At 52.9% G+C, this 21,955-nt stretch overlaps 1 protein-coding gene across 1 annotated transcript in view; it reads left to right on the top strand.

Moving 5' to 3' along the window:
* The window catches only part of PAX5 (paired box 5), a 138,079-nt gene that overhangs the window by 17,221 nt on the left and 98,903 nt on the right, over positions 1 to 21,955 (top strand). The window lies entirely within an intron of this gene.

Raw genomic sequence — 21,955 nt, 5'->3', positions numbered from 1 at the left:
GGTCCACAAGCCCCTCTTCATCCTGCTCAGAACAAGGTGGGTGCCCTGGGGAGGTGACTGGGCGCTGGGTCAGTCTGCCGAGCTCTGGGGGGAGGAAGAGCAGCACAAGTCATCCCGTCACGGCCTGTATCATGATGTAGATGCACAAGGGGGCAGAGTTAACTTTCCCATTTCCTGATTTGGGAGACAGCCAGCCTGGCAGCCAGCCCCTGCCCTTGTCTGCTCTGTCACCCCTGCCCCTCCTGGGTGGCTGCTGATCCCCTGTCCCCGGGGGGCCCAGAGACCCCAGCGGGGCAGACTCACCCCTCCAGCTCCCAGCTGCATCCAGCCCTCCCTGACATTCATGACCTGGTTTTCTTCTCACTCTTGACATTTTTTTTAGCAGATGTCACCAGTCTTTAAGCCAGTGGGGAGCTTGCTGGCGAGCAACAGGGGCAAACCAAACCAGACACTCTTTATTGGTTTATGTAGCTGAAGGTGTCATTTTTTTTTCCCCTGTTGTAATACGGGCTCGGAGCAGATGTGCCCTGGTGGGGGATCAGTTGCTTTCACTAGTGGATAAAGGATGTACAACTGGAGACTGACAGGAGAAGCTGTTGTGCAGGGAGGCAGGGATGCAGGAGCTCCGGGTGGGCTGCAGGTCTCCTCCTCCCAGCTCCCTGCCTGCACCTTCATCTGGCATCTGAGGGGAGGTGAGAGTGGGCAGTGAGACCCTAAATCACAGAGTCATAAAGCCTCAAAGTAGTTTGTGAGGGAAGGGAGGTTAAAGACCATCCATTCTCAACCCCCTGCATGGGCAGGGACACCTCCCACCAGCCCAGGTTGCTCCAAGCTCCATCCAACCTGCCCTTCAACACTGCCAGGGATGGGGCAGCCACAACCTCCTTGGGCAACCTGTTCCAGCATCTCACCACCCTCACAGGAAAGAACTTTTTCCTAATGTCCAACCTGAATCTCCCCTCTTTAAACTTCAGACCATTGGCCCTTGTCCTCTCACTACACACCCATGTAAAAAGCCCCACCCCAGCTTTCTTGTAGGTCCCTTCAGATACTGGAAAGTTGCCATAAGGTCACCATGGAGCCTCCTCTTCTCTAGGCTGAACAACCCCAGCTTCCTCAGCCTGTCTTCATAGGGGAGGTGCCCCAGCCCTCTGACCATCTTCGTGGCCTCCTCTGGACACACACAAGTTGTTCTGTGTCCTTCTTATGATGGGGGCTCCAGAACTGGACACAGCACTCCAGCTGGGGTCTCCCCAGAGCAGAGGGACAGGATCACCTCAACTGGCTGGTCGTGCTTCTTGTGATGCAGCCCAGGACACGGTGGCTTTCTGGGCTGCAAGTGCACATTGATGGCTCATGTTAAACTTCTGGTCCACTCCTACTCCCAAGTCCTTCTCCTCTGGGCTGTCCTCAAACCTTATTCCTCCCAACATGTGTTGGTGTAAGGGCAAGGCATGAGCATCAGCAGCACTGAGCACAGCTGGGCTCTCTTTGCAGGCACAAGTTGCTCCGAGAGCCTGACGTGGTGCTGCCAGAGTGGAGAGGGTGTGTGCACAGGCACAGGCTGGTGCTGCCCCGTCCTGCTGGAGGTGTCCCTGCCTGGCGTGGCTGTGGCACCTGCTCCAGAAGGGTCTGGAGGCACAGGGGACACAGCTCTGCTGCTGGGCAGGTGGCCAGTGTGGTGTGCAGGAGCGATTCCTGGAGGGGACGCTGGCTGGATGGGTCCTGTCCCTCATGCACAGGCAGTGAGCGACTGCAGAGGGTCACAGGCAGCCAGTGAGTGCAGAAGGCTACAGGCAGCATCAGGACGTCTCCACAGACTGGGGCCTGGCCCTGGCCAGGTGATTTCTGCGGGATCAGGTTTAGCTGGACAGTCAGAGCAGAGCTGGGCACAGGGCGCGAGTCCCTTCCCTCTCGAGGCCGGTGTCCCCGCAGCTCCGCCGGTAGCTCTGATGCTCTGGGAGGGTCTTTCCAGCCTGGGGGCGTCTGGGGACTCGGAACCGGCTCCGCAGGAGACCTGCCCCCGCAGGAGGGGTTTTGTTTCCCTTCCCACCCGCCAAAACCCTGGTTGCTGTGGGGTTTTTGTGATGCTGTGGGTGCTCAGGCTTTGTCTTCGGGCTGAGCCCTTTGGGAAATGCTGTGTCCTCAGACACGGGCTCCATGTCCTCACAGGCAGCTGGGCCCGGGGGACAGGGCAGCCACAGGGACGGGGGGTGAGGAGCAGAGCTGGGGCAAGGCAGTGCCCTGCCAGCCATGGCCCTGTGACCACCAGGGCTGGACACTGGCTGCCCCGAGGACACCAGCCCCACGTCCCAGCAGCTCCCACTGCTGCCTGGCAGAGCCTTCGGGAGCAGCCACCGAGCACCCCATGCTGGGAAACATGGACACTGGCTGGGAAATATGGACATGGGCTGGGAAATACGGATACTGGCTGGGAAACAAGGATATGGACTGGGAAATATGGACATGGGCTGGGAAACATGGACATGGGCTGGGAAATATGGGCACTGGCTGGGAAACGTGGACATGGGCTGGGAAACCCATATACAAGCTAGCCATGTCGATGTCACATCTGGTGGGACAGAGACCAGGGAATCCAAGCATCCCTAAATCAGGAGTGAGGACTGGTAGTGCAGGCAGTATTTCTGCATGTTGTGCCTCCCCTCTGCGCCAGGCCCAGGAACTGAGTTTTCCCAGCAGGACACAGCTGGGCAGGGACAGGCAGGGCTGTGGGCAGAGGCATCTTGGGGGTGCACGGCAGGTGGTTAGCACTCAAAGGGGACCCCAAGACTGAGTAGGTGCTGCTGGGGTCCTCTGCCATCTCCTCTTGTTGAGAGAGACTGTCTGGCTTCCAGGGAATCTGCTCCAAGCAGTTGCTGGGAAGGATTGTAAAGGTTTTCTCCCCTTTGGTTTGGCTCCCCGTCTTTAAACACTGTGCACCAGAACTGCAGCTGGTACCAGCTCTGCTGATCATGGTCAGGTGTGAGGTCCAGAGCTCTGTCCCCAGCTGAGTTTTGCCCATGACCTCGTGCTGTGTTTATGCAGCACAAGAATCGGGGCATCCTGCTGCTCTGTTTTCTCATGTTGGAGACAGACATTTGCCTGTTCTGCCCTTGTGGTCCTGCTGTCCTGCCTGTGCCCCCCATCCCTCCTGCCAGCAGAGACCTCCTGCCTTGTGGTTGAACACCATGTCTTGGGATGTCGTGGCTGGGCTGGACCCCTGGGTGTTGGGAGCTGCTGCACCAGCCTGGGGGGCTTGTTAGGAGACCCCTGCCAGCCTTGGGGCTAGTGGTGAGTGTGTGACTCTCCCTGGCCAGCTGTGGCTTCCCAAGGCTCCTTAAATGCAAAGCAGATTCCGTTGTACCTGCCGTGGCAAGGGAGGATTTTTATTCTTCTGTTGTTGAGGTCTGGAGCGTGGGGCTCCTCTGGCCACCTGTGGGTCCTCTTCCTTGCAGCCAGGGCTGTTGCAGGACCTGGGTCCTGGCTTTGAGGGTGCTCTCTGGGTACTGGTCCTCAGGGACACCTCTGGTGAGATATGGCACCAGTATGAAAGCCCCTTCCTCTCCTGAGTAGAAGTTAGGATCTCCTCCCACTCTAGACTTACTCCTTAGAGTTTCCTGAGTGCGTTCAGGTGCTTTTGGCTGGAGGGTTTGATCCTTTCTGTTGGAGAGGACGCCTGGAGATGGGGCTGAGGTGCTGCCAGGGACAGCAGGACATTGGTGCGGGCGTGTGGGAGGTGGGGGAGGCCACAGGTGTGTCCCTGTCCGTGTCCAGGGCTCCAGCAGCAGGAATGCTCCTGTGTAGCCGGTAGGGATGCTGGGGGGAAGGTCACTGCAGAAGCGGAACACCAGGTGTGGTCCCGGGGTGGCAGGAGTCCCTGCAGCTCCTCTCACCCCCTGAGAGCCTGGCAGTATGTGGCAGGGATGCATTCTGTCATCGCCAGCTCTTCCTTGAGGCCTTCTGCACCAGGCAAGCAACGTGCACGGGACCGAAGCCTTTGGGGGCCCAAACCACAGGGGAAACTGTCAAAACCAGAAGACAGTGAGGGGGGAAAAAAGCAGGAGTTTACAGGGAGAAAAAAAGTCCCCCAGCAACAGAAACTTGAACTTGGTGATGATGATCAGTGGGTGTGGGCAGTGAGGGGTGGGGAGGGGGCATGAGGGGACGGGGCAGGGGCAGGAGGGGTCTTGCTGTTCCTCTGGGCTGGGCTGTGATGCTGCCCTGACCTGCTGGCAGGGCAAGGCTGGGTAGGAGGCAGGTAATGAAAACAGAAGCCAAACTCTCCGTGGTGCAGGTGGTCAAGTGGCACAGGTGGAGTCCTCAGCATCCATGAGGAGGATGAAGAGAAGGAAACCCCTCCCGAGTCCCAGGGAAGTGCTGGAGTGTACTTTAGTAATTTCCACACCCACCTCAGCAGTGCTTACTCCCTGGCGTTGTCTACTCCTGGGGATAATGCCAGTGCCTATAATGAGAGGAGGTCTTTGAAGGGAAGGAGGTTTTGCAGGGTCAGCATGTACTGATTTGAATTTCTCCTGCCAATGCAGATTGTCCTTCGTGTCCAGGGATCCTTCCCCAGAGCTGCAGGGTGGGATGAGCTGTTAGTCCCCTCGGTTTGTTAGCTCCTGCAGGGAGGTCCTTTTCCCTCACCACACAGACACTGCAGTGCTCGGTTCAGAGTTTGATCCGGACTTGCTCATCACACTGCAGTGATGGCTTCAGCTGTGCTGTGTCCAGTGCAGTCTGTGGCTTGGTGGATGTTTTGATTTATTTTGTTTATTTCATTGAAAGCTTTTCCTGTGAGTCCTTGGTTATGATTTCCCACAACACTGGGGCTCTTGTTTGTTTCGCTCTTTACGTTTACCCTTTGTAAACCTTACCCAGGACATTCTGAACTTGCTGAAGTGGCAGCAGCCTCTGGCCAGGTGGGCTGTGTCACCCATGGATGGTGCTGGTTTGACACGAATAATAATGGAGACATCTGTGGATGGTGGTGGTTGAACAGCAGCACACCAGCAGTGACTGTGTCACCCGTGGATGGTGGTGGGTGTCCAGGTGAGGAGCTGGACTCCTCTAAGACAGTAGACTAAAACTTTTGGTTGCTCCCAGGAGCCACCTCCATCTGTGGGGTTATTGTTGCTGAGGCAGTCCTCTGGACATTAGGAAGTGGAGCTCAGCTGGCACAGGATTTCTCTTTGAGAGAAAAAAATAGGATTTTGACATTCCTCATGAAATTCTAGAGAAACATTAATACAAGTGGGTCAGCTCAGCTCTTAGCTACAGCAGCATGAGCCCAGTTTGCTCTGGGCTCATGAGAAAGTTCTGCATGTTTATATTTATGGAAGTGAAACAAAAAGCCATTTCAGCACCCAAACTGTGCTGTTCTGGCGTTTGAGGGCAACGAGTACCCAGGAGGTGTAGGGGCAGGGATTTTGGGGAGGGAAGGACCAACCTGTGTGGAGCTGGGTGATGGAGCCTGCAGGCTGAGGTCCTGCATGGCTGAACAAATCCCTCCAGCTCTGCGGGGCAGCAGGGGCGTCCTGGGCTCCCTCCCTTCCCTGTGCCTGTGTCCTGGTGCTCTGGGGTCGCGGTGTCAGTGAGGGTCCCTCGGGGTCCCTCTGGGCGTGGAGCTTGGCTGGTGGGCAGCAGGGGCTGGTGGGGGGCTGTTCCCAGGAAGCAACACGCCCCTGCCCTGGGGCTGGAAGGGTCTGGAGGCTGTTGGTGATGCTCTGCTGTGCGGGGATGGTTCTGGGTGTCCCCGGCACAGCGGTCGCTGCCGTCTGCTGCGCGTGTCGCACGTCCTTGTCACCCTCCTGAGGCTGTCCCCGGGGCCCTTGTTTTCAGGAGATCTCTCCTCCAGCCCTGGGGTGAAGCCCTGACGCCTTCCGGGGGCTTGGGCAGAGTGGGGATTTCCCTGGAGCTGTGTTAATGAAAGGCCCAGGCTTCCAGCTCTCCTTGCAGCCCAGCTGTAGCTCCAGCTGTTCTCATCAGGAGCTGTCGAGCACTAGATGCTTTTCAAGGAATAACCTCTTCATACAGGTTTAGCTCAAACCCAGTTTCGGGGGGAGATGTCTTGTCAGATTGTCCTGATGGTGCCAGTACTGGGGCTGGCCAGGGCTGGTTTGTGGGAAAGCATTTTTCAGAGAAAAAGCAGTTTTGTGGAGAAGCAGGACTTGGAATTTTTGATGGATGTTTATTACAAATGCTAATGTAAAACAAAAGAGAAGGGTCACGAGCAAGATGAACCATTCTGATTTTAAGGAGAAGTGGGCAGCATCCAGAGGGGAGGAAACACTGAGGTGCAGTTGGTGGGTACGTGTACCTGTGGACCTGCACAGACACGTGTGTGCATACCTGTGATGTACCTACCACCTACAGGTAGACAGAGAGAGTGGATAAAAGCTTTGCCTTAGGAAGGATATATTATATTAGATTATTCACAGACTTTCAAAATTAGCTTTCCATGTCACAAACAGTGATAGTGGTACTTGAGAGGACTGAGTGCAGAATCAAGACAAGATGGTTGGTTGGGTTCTTCCAGCATACCCAGCTCTTCTGGTGAGTTTCAGGGCAGGTTGTGTGGCAGCATGAGGCTGGGTGTTCCCCTCTGTCAAAAAACATCCATGCTGGTAAAATCAATGCCTCAAATCCAGGTTTGTGATGGGGACCTGGGGGACTGTGGCCAGCTCAGCACTGCTTGCCTGGAGGAGGGAGATTTGGGGTTGCAGACAGTGCTTGGAGAGACATGGGGGCTGTTCCTGTGGAAGGGTCCCACAGCAAGGTGTTAAGTGGATGTTTTGGCACCTCTGTGGTGGCAGGAGCTCCTTGAGTATCAGGTGTTTCTGTGTTGGGCTTGGGAACTGGGGCAGCTTTCCCCTCACCCTGTCGTGTGCTTGCTACATGGGCTGGGATGAATGCCAGTGCTGGGCTGTGGGTGGGCTGGGGTCTGTGTCCCACTGCCCCAGTCTGCTCCCCTGCCCAGGGAGGTGTGCTCCAAGCTCTGCTACTGGTGCCAGGGGTCCAGCTGCCCACTCTGTGGTGGCACAAAGTCCAGCACCAGCACTGAGGTTATCATGTAGGACCAAAACCTGCAGCGGGTGCAGCTGGTGCAAGATCTGATTCCAGCACAGGAAGGTTTTAAAGTCAGAATTATGGTCTTGCCTGTAATGACAAACTCCTGAAATCCTGAATTATTTTGGAAAACTACTTTTTCTGTTGGTGCTTTGGGAAGAGGCAGAGTTAATATTTTAAGCTGTTACTGCTGTTGTTGCCAATCAGAAAGGTCCTGGGAAGCAGACAGCACAAAATCAGTGAGACACAGAAAATCAGTGTGTCCTGCAAGTTTTCTCCATTTCAGTTTCTGCTCGTCATGGCCTTTACAAGTTGTTTTTCCACTCAGCCTTATTAATTGCTAGAGGTGGTAGCACAATATTGGCTGAGTCCTGCAATCCTGCCCCATCCCTGGCAGTGTTGAAGGGCAGGTTGGATGGGGCTTGGAGCAACCTGGGCTGCTGGGAGGTGTCCCTGCCCATGCAGGGGGTTGGAACTAGATGGTCTCTAAGGTTCCTTCCAATCCAAACCAGTCTGGGATTCTAATTTTGGCCTCTCCTGGCATTGCAAATTAGTCCCTTTATGTACAAATCTATCCCATCAGTCTTAGGCCTTGGAAGGAAACACAGGACAAGCTGTTGCATTGTTTGCACTGGGCTTGGTGGCTGCATTTTGCACATGGTGTGGTTTTATCTAGCAGCATGACTGCTGTTCCTACCGAGGTGGCAGAAGTGCTGGGCTCATTCCCATGGGATGTCTGCACTGTCTGGGTGCACCTGTGTCAAGAGAGCACCCTTGCCAATTTGTCACCAAGGGTTCAGTGAGCAGGATGCAGCCCAGCTTGGGGAGAGCGGCAGTGCTTACACAGGACCAGGGTTTACTGTCTGTTGCCTGTTGAAGGACAAAATCCTGCTGCAGGGCTTCTGGCTTCCCAGCCTGGGAACCACCAGTGGAGACAGGGGAAGATGGTGGCACCATGTGCCACAGCTGCTCAGCAGCTGGTGGGCATGGGACATGTGCCCCTCCCAGCCTGAGGGTGCCCAGTGGCTCGCTGGGCTCCTGGATGTCTTGTCAGCCCAGCAGGAGCAGTGGAGCCATCAGCAGGGATAGCAGGAGCTTGGAGTGGCAGGACATCCAGATGTGCTGCACAGGTAGCCAGATCTGTTTGTTCTTATTTTTGACTGAGCAGACTCTGCAGATGGGAAAAGAAGACCTAGGTGGGGAAATGCAGAGATGGGGTGTCCCTGCCTGCCCAGTCACTGTGTGTCTGGCAGGTGGACTGTTCCACTGGTGCTTTGCTGAACTTCTGCAAGAAAATTATTTTCTGCTTGTCTCCCCACTTCATATCCAGCTGGCCTGTCTTGTGTCTATACTTCTGGGCAGATGCCCCAGGAACTCTGAGGTTTGTTTCCAGCACTATGGCTCTCCTGTCGTGACAGGAGTAAGCCCAGCACCGTCACTGGTGCACCCCACCCATAACCCTGGAGCAGCTTTGCAGGAGCTGTTCCTTGGTCAGTTTCAGAGCCACGGCCTTTGCTTGCTCGCTTTTCTTCACTAACCTCAGCTGTGGACACCAGCCTGTGCATGGAGGTGCCTGCATGGCTCTTACCTCTCTCTCTGTGTTCCCTCTTATGGGGCAGCGACCATCCATGTGACAGTGCCCATGACCTGAGGGATGGGAAGAGCAGTCAGAGTGCTTGGACTCCTAAAAGCAGCCAACATCTCTTCTTCTGGCACATGCCTGGAAAATTTTGAGTGTGATGTTTTCCCGTGGTTTATCTCCTCTGAGAGTCTGCGGAGGGATATTTGTAGTTAAAGTGTACCTATATTAATTACTTAAGGTTATGGCTGTAGCAGGAGGCTGATTTTCCATTGCTGCTGCAGTTCTGCGTTGCAGCAGGGGGGCTGGAAACCAAGGATCTTTAGCTGAGCTGCCTCCCCAGACCCTGCGCTGGAGGGAAATCCAGTTAAAATCTCCTATCAGCCGACCTCTGATCTGGCAGATGTATGGCGTGGCAAAAGAGATGTCTGCAGCGGAGGTCAGGGTGTTGGAAATCTGTCAGGGACTAATGTCAGTGAAACGCGACACTTGGTCTTCATGAAGCAGCTCCCCTGTGCCGGGGTGCAGAGCAGCAAAACCTCTGAAGCCTGTGTCTGCTGCCCCCTGGATTTTTTTGGGTGAGGATGTGTGGCTGTTACCAGCACTTTGCTTGTTCAGGACCTTCTGTGGCTTTCTGGTGCTCCAACATCTTGCGAAGTGGCGCAGAGCCAGAGAAGAGTTGTCCTTTGTAGGACTGAACATCAGGGGTGTTGATCAGCTGAGCAGGCTGAGTGCTCTACAGATCTGTTCCTGTTGGAGTGGAGTTGTCACCGTGGGATGGAGCTTCTTCCAGATGCTGTACACAAGTCAGCTCAATTTTTCCTGAAAAAAGCGAAGAATGCAATCTAGAAAGTAAACTTGCAGTGAGGAGACATTTTGAAGAACAGCTTTGGTTGAGTGGGGAACATCTCGCATGGCAGTACTCTGTGCCCAATCAAGGCAGCAAATGTTTGGACACTGAGTTTTGCCTGATGGGATGCTGTGTTTTGGCTGGTGGGACACTGGGTGTTGCCTGGTGGGACACTGTGTGGCCCTGCAGAGCTGGCGTGAGCAGGTTTTGCCTCCACCCCACTGCTTCTGGTGGCTGGGATACGTCTCCTCTTCACCATGGCAGAGAAGGCCCAGCCCCATGGGAGAAGCTCTGGGGCACTTGGTGCACAAGTGCGTTCACTGAAGGCTTCGTGGTGGCTGAGCGTTTCAGGTGAAGGCACCAGAACATCTGTTATTGACTAAACATGCTTCAGCACTCCCCTCTAATTATGAACAATTACTGTTGGGCTTTATGGTCAAGGTATTCCTTCTGGTTTCTCTTTCCCTGGAATATAATTTTCCATAGTTGTTGGCATGTCTCCTTGTCCAGCAGGCCAGGAGCCGACATGGCAGGGCATGTGGGCAGCAGCTGCCTGGCTCCTTTTGGCCTGTGGGTTCTGTGCCAGAGGGGTTTTACAAACCGAGACCCTCCCTCTGGTTTCCTACGCGTCCCCCAGCCCAACTGTTCCCTGTGTTCCCTGCAGCGTGGGGTGGGCACCTCCCCACTCCCTCTGCTAGGTGAGGGGAAGCCCCCAGACCCACTGTCCAGCCATCTGCCCGGCTCAGAGCCTGCCTTGGCTTGTGCTGTGGCTTCAGGGAGCTCAGGAGCCTCCCACCCTGCCAGCAGGGCACCTCCGCATCCCCTCCCCTCCGCCCGCAGCCCATTTTACACCTGAGTGGTTGTTTTTGGTGGAGCAATTCCTACCTGTCCCAGGTGGGACATTTTGTCTCATGTTACAATTCACAGAGCTAGACGGGGCTGCTGGTTTCATGCTGTGCAGCATTGACGCATGATGCCCTTGTAAACATTACTGTCAGCAGTGGCAATTCCATCTCTATTGTCCCAACAAGATTTCATGCTTGACAGTGCCTGACTTTTTTTTTTTTTTTTTTTTTTTTTTTCCCCTTCTTTTTTTTCCATAAGTCAACTAATAAGAAGTAGTCATGTTGCAGGTTTTTCCTTCCCTGCTTCCTCAGATTCCGGGTTGCTTCCCTGACAGTTGGCACCCGGCTGCTCTCTGCCTGTTCTCGCCCAGGTTTCCTCCCAGGCAGGAGGATGCAGAAAAGATGTCATGGCTGGAAGAGTCTGGTTACCCAGCAGAGCCTGTCATCTCCTCCTCCCTGCTCCCTGGAAATGTTCAAGGCCCAGCTGGATGGGGTTCTGAGTGACCTGGTCTGGTGGGAGGTGTCCCTGGTCTCGGCAAGGGGGTTGGATCTGGATGATCTTCAAGGTTCCTTCCAACCCAAACCATTCTGTGGTTCTGTGACTGTGTGATCTCCTGCCTAGCCCCAGACAGAGGGGTGAAGAACAGTCCCCATCCGTCGTGGCCTTGGCTGGTAGTGGTGAGAGTGGCCAAGGCCTGGCGTGGGTAGTCCAGGATGGGAGGAAAATAATTAGAGACATTCCTGAATCCAAGGAAGTTTTTTGGAACTGCATAGGTGTGCGGCTTTGAGTTTCCAATTTGAGTAATCTTCATTTAACCCATTCATCCCCTCTTCCACCCAAGTGGCCCTTGCTGCAGAGGTGTTTAGTGCCTGATGGTTTGACCACCAGAGCACCTTAGTGGGTCAGTTTGCTTTGAAGAGGGAGGTGTGGGTGTGGGGGATGCTGAGACATCTGCCTGTGGGTCCCTGGGAAGTTAATGTCCAGTGTGTGAGATCAGTGTATATCTCTGGGACCTCTTGGTCTTGTTCCTGTTTGTCAGGTCGCCCTTCCAAAGCCTTCTCACAGCCAAGGGGAGTTCACAAGTACGCTCCCTCCTGGGATGCTGTGGATGAAACTGGGGCCGTTGAGTGGGTGTCTTGGCCCCAGTGTGTGAAGCTGGTGCCACTTCACTACTCTGTGAGTGGAAGATCTGCCAGGCAGCAGGGTGTCCATGTCTGGTTCCCCTGGCTGCTGCTGGGGAGGAGCCCCTGGACAGCAGTGGCCACCAAGGATGAGCTCTCAGCAAGCGTCCTGAGGTGCTCACCTCCCCGTCGTGCCCCCCGCAGACCCCTCTTCCCCCAGCCCAGCTGTTGGAGCTGAGGTGGCAGTGGTGGGCAGAGGCAGCTGGGTGGGCTGGGGGCTGTCCCTGCAGGTCCCTGGGACAGTGGTGGGACTGGAGGTGGCTGGCCAAACCCATCTCACTCAGCTGAGTCTCCCCAGGCTCTCCTCGCTCCAGGAGAGACGCAAATCTTCCTGCAGAAGCTGTGAGCTTCAGCATCTCCAGCCGCCCGGCTTGTCACCTTGGAGACAGAGACCAGCCAGGATCGCCCAGCCCGGTGCTGTCCTGGGGCTCCCCCAGCCGGGAGGCTTTTCCTCTGGTATTTACAAAAAAAGTAATGGTGCTGCTGGAATTGGCTTCCTGGAGCCCCTGCTGAGTTTGTAAGCCGGTCACATCTAACCAGTTACCACAAAATTGATTCTGGAGCCTTCTGTTTAGAAACCTGCCCGGTGCAGCCCAGGCAATCACGCTATCTCCATCAGGCCCCGAATGAACCCGTCAATAATCGCCATCACGGGGGGTGCAGAGGTCTTTCCTATTACCCTTGGTGTTCTTTCTTGAGCAGCTCTACCTGGGGAGTAGCGATATGGATGGACAGGTGGAATATGGGTGGTCACTCGGCCTGTGTACAGGTGTGCAGCGCGTGTGCAGCGGAGGTTCTAGGCGTGTTGTGCCCACCAGCGTGCTCCTCGTAGCCAGTTCTCATGTTTTCTGAACACATCATCACATACCTGGGCCCAGGTTTTCAACCCAGCCTTAGCAGACCTGCACAGCTTCTGCCTGAAGCCTGGCCCTGCAGGGAGCTGCCATTGCCCTGGCAGCCGCCCCGGCCTTTCCCTGGGGGGGCAAAGGATTTCTGGGGGCTCTGATGGGGAGGACTTTGCAGGCAGGAGATCATGACTGCATCACGAGGTGCTGGGTGAGAGTGTCCTCTGTCAGCACAGGGGAAGCTGAGGCACCAGGGGCTGGTGAGGGTGCAGCTGGTGCCCGCGCCCGGGGCTCCCCTCCTGCCCTGGGTCAGGGCTCACAGGAGGAGCATCGTGAGCATCGCTGCCGACACGTCCTGGCTCATGAAATGGGACGTTCTGGGGTCTCGCTGAGACGGGGAGTGCGAACCGAAACCGTCTGGTGGCTGCTGGCAGCTGTTACAAACAAACCCTAAATGGCAGTAGCAGGTACAGTCGCGCTGCGGTGGCAGAGGTCCTGAGCAGTCCTGATGGGCTGCCAATAGGCACTTGAAACAAATTGCCCAGCGCCGTGATACCTCAGCTCCCAATAACAGAGGGCAAATGGCCTTCCAGGGGGAGTTATAGATTTTCCTTTGAGATATGGAAAGGGAAATAAATTAAATTATGTTCGAACATAGGGTTCTCTCTCTCTCTCTCTCTGTCTTTAAGAAAAAGAAGGGGAGAGAGGAGAAAGGAAAAGGGGGAAAAGAGAGACAGAAAATAAGCTTCAGCAGGCATTTGCAATTTAATTGATATTTGGCAGCAGGAAGCCCATCAGTATAAGTGAATTGATGTTATAAGATAAAAATAATGACCTAATGGGATGCCTCCCCCAGGCCAACGGGTGGCACGGCCTGTGCTGGCTGGAGGAGTCAGGTCGTGGGTCCCCCCGGGAGGTGGAGGGACAGACCATAATTAATGGCGTTAATTGCTGGAGCACTGCTGAGAGCTACAGATTGTGTTGTAGTAACCACCAGTGCTGAGTGGCATGGAGAGGTGTGGGAGCCCAGGGCCGGAGGGGACGAGGGCTGGTGCTTGAAGGGACAGTGGCAGGTGGGACATGAGCCGTGGGGCTGGTTCTGGGGCAGGGACCCTCCCTCCGCTCCCGGGAGCAACGGCCTCGCTGCCCCTGCGTGGCAGCCACCCCTGTCGCCCATCCCTCCGGGCAGGGGAACCAGTTAGACTTCACACCTCCTGAGTTTCTTTCATTTCGTAACGAAGACCAAAAAAAAAGTCTTATTTCAAAGGTTTCAGCCCGAAGCGGAGTGGGGCAGACCCATCGTTTCTGTGAGCCGTGTGTGGCTCCTGGCACCGCGGGGGCGTGGGGAGGTGGTCGTGGCTTTGCAGAGCCCTGGGAAGGTGTGTGCACCTGTGTCTGTGGGAGGAGGAGTGGGGAGCAGGCATGGGGAGGTCCTGCCTTTCTCCTGAAGGCTGTAAAGTCGGGAAGAGAGCTGGGGAAGTAAAGCCATGAAAAATTATAATGAACCTGGAGATTCAGTAAAATATTTAGTGGAAAAGTGCTTGTCTTTTACTTTTATTTTCTTTTCTTTTTCTTTTACAAGTGTTTGTTGTTCATCACAAAATACAAAGCTGGAGGCATTTTCAGGTTTTGATTAGCCCAAACCAATTTGTCTTAAAATTGGCTGCAGACTCCCCCTAACTGTTTTTAGATTTATTTTTTTTAATATATAAAGTATTTTAGACAAGAACTACAGTGAAAACAACTATTATTAGTTATTATAATATTATAATTATTATATTATTATAATAATAGGTATTACTAGTTATTATAAAATAACTACTTATTTAGTCTTACATGGAGGGAGAAGACGAGCTGTTCTCCACATCCTTGCACAATCCATGTAAAATCTTTCCAAGATTCTGCTTCCACCTGAGGGTCTGGTGTGTTTCTCATCCCTGGTCTGTGCTGGGTGGCTGCCCGGTCCCCTAGGCTGTGTGTTGGCAGCAGTGATGGTGCCTTGGGAACCCTCCTGCTCTCCACACCATGCCCTGCATGGCATGGGCAGCAAACTGGGGAGGGCTGGGCTCCATCATCTGAAAGGTCTTTTCCAACCAGAGCGATTCTTTGGTGGATTCCAAAGGCAGACACAGACACAGGAGGGAGACCCACTGGGGCTGGGGGATGTTCTCAAAGCAGGAGCAGGTGGTGGGTGAGAAGCTGGAGCCTGGCTGGGTCAGTCGGGATAAGTGAAGGTTCCTTTACTTAGTACTTCTGTGTGTAGGTAAGACAGATATAGATACCTGGGCAGCTGATAGGATGAGGGGAAACAGCCTCCAGTTGTTCCAGGGGAGGCTGAGGTTGGATCTGGGGAACAATTCCTTCCTGGCAAGGGTTGTCAGGGCCTGGCCCAGGCTGCCCAGGGCAGGGGGGAGTCCCCATCCCTGGAGGGGTTTCCAAGCCCTGGAGATGGTGCTGAGGGACACGGGGCAGGGGTGGCCTTGGCAGGGCTGGGGGAACAATTGGACTCAATGATCTTAAATGTCTTTTCCAACCAGACCAATTCTGTGATGCGATGATTCTACATTATATTACTTTGCATTTAAACACTAAAATGAGCTTAAGCTGGAAAGCTAAAACTGCTTCATTTGACGGTCTCAGAATGGGCTCTTTTGACACATTGAGGGGTTTCCCCAGTGGGGCTCTGTGTCATGCAGCTCTTCAGAAATGATCCCAGCTGGCCAGAAGTTCCATTTGAGTCAAACCAGTGTTTTCCTGTAGAAGAAAAAGTCTCAATAATTTCCCCACTGCTGCAGGTTTGCAGTGCAGTCAGAATCGCATCCCTTGCCCTGGGCTGCTCCTGTACTAATCAAAATATTTGCCAAGCTCCAGTGATACACAGATTTTATTTTTTGGTAAATTTTTGTTATTCCCGGAAGCATTATCCCAGGAGGTGGGAGAGGAATAAGTCATCTTAGGAAAGCTGTTGTGAGTGAGAGGTCAGCCTCAGCTGCTGGTGTGTTATTGCAGTTCCCAGTGTGTTTGTCTCAAGTGAAGCTGCTCTTACCCTGCTGGAGACATCATTGGCAGAATTGCTGTGATGCAGCCTCAAAACAGTGACCTGCTCAACCTCCCTCTGAATGGAAGCAGGTTTTTAAGTAACAGAAATACGTGCAGCAAGATCTCCCATACTTGCTTAACAAGGGCATCCTTGTGATAAGCACAGTGTCAAGGGAGTTGTACTGTAGATTGCTGAGTTTACTGCAGGATAAATAATTAATGTTGAGATTACACTAATTAATTACAGTAATTAGCAAAAGATATGCTGTTTTTCCTTAAAAATAAAATCTTGGCTGATTAATTTGGTTCCATGTCCAGTGCATCAGAACACTTAGGGCAGAACCGTAAAATGCAGACACAGAGGGAGAGACTTAATTTTTGTTGGGTCCCTGGGTGCCTTTTCACAGAACCATAGACTCACAGAATCATCATCAAGGCTGGAAAAGACCCTCAAGATCATCAAGTCCAACCATCCACCCTACAACCCCCAACCACTAAACCATCTCCCAAAACACCATGTTTACCCATTTCTGAACACCTCCAGGGATGCTGCCTCCACCACCTCCCTGGGCAGCCTGTTCCAAGGCCTCACCACTCTTCCTGGAAAGAATTTTTTCCTAATATCCAATCTGGACCTCCCCTGGCACAGCTTGACCCCATCTCCTCTTGTCCTGTCGCTGCTCAGCAGGGAGAAGAGCCCAACTCCCACCTCACCACAGCCTCCTCTCAGGCAGCTGCAGAGAGCAATGAGGTCTCCCCTCAGCCTCCTCCTCTCCAGGCTGAACAGCCCCAGCTCCCTCAGCCTCTCCTCATCAGACCTGTTCTCCAGACCCCTCATCAGCCTGGCTGCCCTTCTCTGCCCCCTCTCCAGCTCCTCCATGTCCTTCCATCCTGTGGTGCCCAAACCTGCCCCAGGGCTGGAGGTGCAGCCTCCCCGAGGAGCAGAGGGGCAGGGTCACCTCCCTGCTCCTGCTGCCCACACTGCTCCTGCTGCAGCTCCAGCCTCTCCTCCCCAGGCCTGTAGCTCTGCCAGGGTTGTTGTGGCCCAAGTGCAGGACCCAGCACTTGGCTTTCTTCAGACTCCTGCCCTTGTCCTTGGCCCATGGATCCAGCCTGTCCAGATCCCTCTGCAGAGCCTCCCTGCCCTCCCGCAGCTCGACCCTCCCACCCAGGGCCATCTGCAAGCTGACTGAGGGTGCTCTCTGTCCCCTCACCCACGTCATCTATAGGGATGTTGAGCAGGAGCAGCCCCAGCACTGAGCCCTGGGGACACCACTGGTGACTGGTCCCAGCTGGACTGAGCTCCCCTGAACACAACTCCTTGGACCCAGCCATCCAGCCCGTTTCTATCCAGCAAAGCGTGTGCACATCCAGGCCATGAGCAGCAGCTTCTCCAGGAGCAGGAGAACCTTCTCAAAGACCTTGCTAAAGACAAGGTAGACAACATCCACAGCCCTTCCCTTGTCCAATGAGCAGGTCACCCTGTCACAGAAGGAGATGAATCACAGAATACCAAGTTGGAGGGACCTCAAGGGTCATCTGGTCCAAGCTTCCTTGGCTAAAACATGATCTAGACAAGACAGTGCAGCACCCTATCCAGCTGCATCCTAACGTGTCCAGTGTTGGGGAATCCCCCACTTCCCAGGGGATATTATTCCAATGTCTGACTGTTCTCTTAGGGAAAAATTCACCTCTTGTGCCCAACTGGACCCGTGTTTTCCCTTCTTGTCCAGGTGGGGGACAGGGTGGGGTGGGAGGTGGCAAAGGCTGGCCAGAGGGCAGGGGCTCAGGGCACTCGGGCTGCTCATGTCCTCACGCCACCCCCGTGGTGAAATCAGTGAAACACCCATAAGAACAGAAGCAGAGGTGGGAGTGCTCAATGAGACCCCCCTGGGTTCTTCCAGCAATGCGCTGCCGTCAGCACATGCAGGTCTCCGTGTCTCCAGGAGGAGCAGAGCTGGCCCAAGTGTATCTAACAGGTCAAGCCTTGAAATGAAGAAGCAATAAGCCACTGAAATGGTACTATCACCGAAACATGATTGATCAATTGAATTCTATCAGAGACAGTGGGCAGTGAGATTAACTCAGGCCTGATGGGTTCAATGAGTTAAAGCATGATGTTCATTTCAGCTTCATTTCACCAGTCTTTGCTTGTGAAATTGGTCAATCAATAGAGGTTGAAGATCATATATATATATATTGGTGACCATCTTATAGGGAATATAATCTAGTGTAGTCAGCTCCTGGCTCCGGCTGCCTTCAGTGGGTAATGGAGACAGAGCAGAGACTCTATCAGTGCCATCGAAATGGCCTGATATCTTCTCCAAATGAAAAGTATTTTTGGATCTCTGATGATTTATCTTTTTTTCCCCCTCTCTCTCACTTTGATCTACAGCAAAACCCATACCCATCTTCATGAAATATAGTGATTTCTCTTGAAAATATTTGCGCGATGATCAGCTGTATATACTTCAACCTATAAAGCTTCTTTTTAGTGATACTGTCCTTCAGGAAGATAAATAACAGTGGTTATAAAACTCAAATAGTGCAAATGCAAAGATCTCTTACCCTTTATGTGGTCCCAAAAGCAGCACCTTGCTGGGAAGAGCATGAGGCTGCCAAAGGCACACAGTCCCAAAAAGGTGCCATGAAAATTCAGTTTACATTTTAAACAAAGCCTTCCAAATGGTAATTACACAAAGTCTTTATCTTCTCTGGACTAATTTACAGGCATGCTACAAGGAAACAAATCACCTTTTTGCCTCCTGGTAATATTTCATTTGCTTCATAATGTTTTAAATGTGGTGAATAACATCCTTCCTAATTAGCCTGCATTTCCCTATAAGGTGGAGTAATTAGGTATGATACCAGGTAATGAAGTTGGACAGTGCAAATTAGAGACAGAAACCATGTCCTTTATGAATATGGGTTGTTCAGGGCTGTTTCCTTCCTTGATTAACCCTGTAAAACCATGTTGTTTAAAAAAACAAAACCACACCAATTCTCTTTTTCTTCAGAAGGGCATCACATCAGACAGATGTGCCATGGAAGCATGCACTTCATGGCACATCGCTATTACTGGTAACTCTGGAATATTATCCCAGCTGAATTTGTGGATGGCACCAATTTCTCAGCCCCTGCCACCTGGCTGAGGTCCCGGAGCAGAGCTACTGTCATTTTCACCAGGGACGGGTCTGTCCTGTAGCATTTCACAGTGACACTTTATAATTAAATTGTGTTGTTGTCTCTCTCTGAGTAACGCAGAGGAGGTGGAGTTGATCTTTCTTCTAGTACTGTGGCTTTTAAACATTCTGTAGTGTTTTGTGAAGAGAGTGGTCTAGGGTCACTTCTGCTCCTTGTTTTGGTCCATAGTCTTGGAAATGTGTAATCGAAACACTGTGTGAAATCCAGTGAGTTACATGGTGAGTATCATTAAAAATCCTTTTTAGGCATACTTAGCCGTTCTAAATATTATCTTGCTGTTTCAGAAGGTGTGTCAGGGACACATATTCAACCATTTTTGTATGCTAAAGAAAGTGAGGTCACAGTTGTTTGAATTATTTAAACTGACCTTACTGTTTGCTTCAGTCTCCAGAAAATAATGTCCCCTTAATTAACAAGACACAGTATTTGTGATGAAATCCAGACAATTTAGGCATCCTCTTGTCAGCTAGAGGGTGCATGGTACCTCTCCTCTGAGGTGGACCTGCTCTGTGCCAGCTTTTCTTGTTGGACTGTTCTGGTTACAGAACAAGTCCTTGCTAGCGTGGAATATAGAATAATAGAATCAATCATTCAGGTTGGAAGGGACCCTAAAGATCACCCAGCTCCAGCCCCCTGCCATGAGCAGGGAACCACCAGGCCAGGCTGCACAAAACCTCCTCCAACCTGGCCTTAAAAACCTCCAGGGATGGGGCATCAACAGCCTCCCTGGGCAGCCCATCCCAGCTCCTCACCACCCTGAGAGTGAAGGATTTCTTCCTAAACCTCCCCTCTCTCAGTTTAAAACCATTCCCCCTTGTCCTATCACTGTTAAGGACTATCATGTTAAATAGAGTGTTACTGAGGGGTGACCTCATCAGTGTTTATAAATACATAAAGAGTGAGTGTCAGGAGGACAGAGCCAGGTTCTTCTCAGTGATGTCCTGTGATAGGACGCGGGGCAACGGGTGCAAACTGGGGAGTGGGAAGTTCCACATAAATGTGAGGAAAAATGTCTCTCCTGTGAGAGTGACAGAGCCCTGGGACAGGCTGCCCAGAGAGGCTGTGGAGGCTCCTTCTCTGGAGACATTCAAACCCCCCTGGACACGTCCCTGTGTGATGTGCTCTGGGTGACCCTGCTCTGGCAGGGGGGTTGGGCTGGGTGATCTTCCCAGGTCCCTTCCAACCCCTGGGATTCTGTGATGCTGTGATTTAGTGCTCTTCATTAGCGTTTCTGGAAAGATGCCATTGGCCTGGGAACTAATTGTTGTGCAGGGTGGGTAGGTGCACACGTAGTGCTACTGTCAACAAAACGTAACCCTCCTAGGTGGATGCATTGATTATATGAAAAATGTTTCTACCACTCCCTGGAGCCTATTTATAACCCAAAGTGTTTCCAACCTGCCAACAGTATTTTAATTATCGAAGATATGCGAGTGTATTAAAACAACACATAATGCTAATTGTAATTATCTCACATTTATGTAACGTCTAGCAGCAAACGTGTCCCAAAGACCTTCACAAACTTTTGGGTGCCACGTGCAGCCCACGGCCAGTCCGTTGCTTGGGCAGGGAAGTGCAGCACTGCCCTGACATCCCTTCAGTTTGGGAAGGGCCGCGCACACGAGGCGTCTCCCTGTCCATGGGGTGTGCAGAGGGAGCGACCGCGATGGCCAGTCGGGTCGGGTGGTTCCCCACTCCTCTCCCTTTGGCCCTGGATGCCCTGGGTCCCATCCCTGTCCCATTCCCACCTGGCAGCTGCCAGGTGTGTTGCTCCTTCCCCTTGGCACAACCTCAGGTCCCCTCTGGGTCCTGGGGACGGCACCTGGACAACCCAGCAGAGACGTGCAAGTGCTTGGGGGGAGCACGTGGGTTCCACCCGAGCCCCCCCTGCAGCCTCAGACCCCTCTGGAGCCCCATTCCATCTCCATGGATTCCATCCCTGGCCACACTGCCCAGCGCTGTGCCTTTGCTGGCTGGCCCTGAGCATCCCTTGGTGTGTTCCTGGCAAAGGGAGATCTCCTCCTCCTCCTTCTCCTCCTCCTGCTCCTTCTTGCATTTCTCAGAATGCTGTGGGAGCTGTGCCCAGTTGGTCTCTGCCTCTCTCCCCTGGGAGCAAGGGCCACTGGGGATGGGCACAGCCCTGGTGGTGTGTCCATCTGTGCCCATCCCCAGCCGCCCCTCTGGACATGGTTCTGTCCCACCATGATGCTGTACTGGGCTCAACTTCTCCAGGCATGCCTCCAGAAACCCTGGAGCAAACATCTGTGGTGCCAGTGCTGCTGGAGACACGTGGGGTGCCTGCCAGGGAGTCTCTGGGTGTATAAGCCATGCACAGGCTGCACTGGCCTTGCCAAGAACATCTTCCAGGTCACACCATGTCTTGGATCATTTCACTACCTTTCATCACCCCCTTTAGGCCAAAACTGTACAAAAGCTTTAACTTTGATACCAAATTGTGAATAACAAGAGTTCAACCTGAGATTTAAAGCCAGTGTTTCCATGCTCCAGAGAGAGGGTCTCCCCGGCCTTTTGCTACCATGCAGCTAGCAACTAGAATTTTAATTCTGTAGGCCATGGTTGACTAAACCCAGCACTACGTGTATTAGATATTATTTGATTTAGAATAGGGGGGGATAAAAAAAAATAGATTTAAAGAAACACTGCTGTCTTATTTTCCTTTGTATTTTTTCACAGCTCTGTGCACATGGTTAGATTCTCTATTCAAAGGTCAGTTTGGGTTTTGTTTTTTTTTCCTGTGTGGAATAAACAGATCCTTGCACTTCACAAAGCCCAGCATAAACTACTCTTAGCTTCAGTTGCATGGTTTTGTCTGAATAGGAGGAAAGATAAAGTTGCTGTTGCCTGAATTACTGAGCTGAAACACAGAAGGAAGTTTCCAGAGTTAATCACAAACACCGAACGCCTCCTCAGCGTCGGCAGTTTGTTACAGAGGTGACCTCGGTGGAAAAAGCATCTCCATGTGTCAGTTGCCCAGCTTGAGACCTGTCTTAAAGCAGCCTGGCTTTCTGCAGAATCCAGCCGTGCTGAAGGATGACCTGAAATGAGTGGGGTTTTGTGGAAAACCCTGTCCATGGGCATCCCCCCTGGTAGTGGTGGCAGCCCTTGTCTGCCGTCAGACACGGTGTCTCCAGCAGCTTCTGGGCACAGGGGCCTCAGTGCTTGCCAGCTAAAACTTGATGCAGAATCTGACAGAGAAGGTCTGTGTGATGTGACCCCTCTACAGACTCCTTGGACTCCAAGCCACTGCGGCACTGGGAGGAATCTCCTTGTTGGATTCTGATCCTCAAAACTACCTTGGCAGCAAGATGCTATTTTTAAAACG

The sequence above is a fragment of the Apus apus genome, chromosome Z, assembly GCF_020740795.1.
Source record: "Apus apus isolate bApuApu2 chromosome Z, bApuApu2.pri.cur, whole genome shotgun sequence".
NCBI lineage: Eukaryota > Metazoa > Chordata > Aves > Apodiformes > Apodidae > Apus > Apus apus.
The sequence above is the reverse complement of the archived record's forward strand: the minus strand, read 5'-3'. Positions and strand labels throughout refer to the sequence as shown.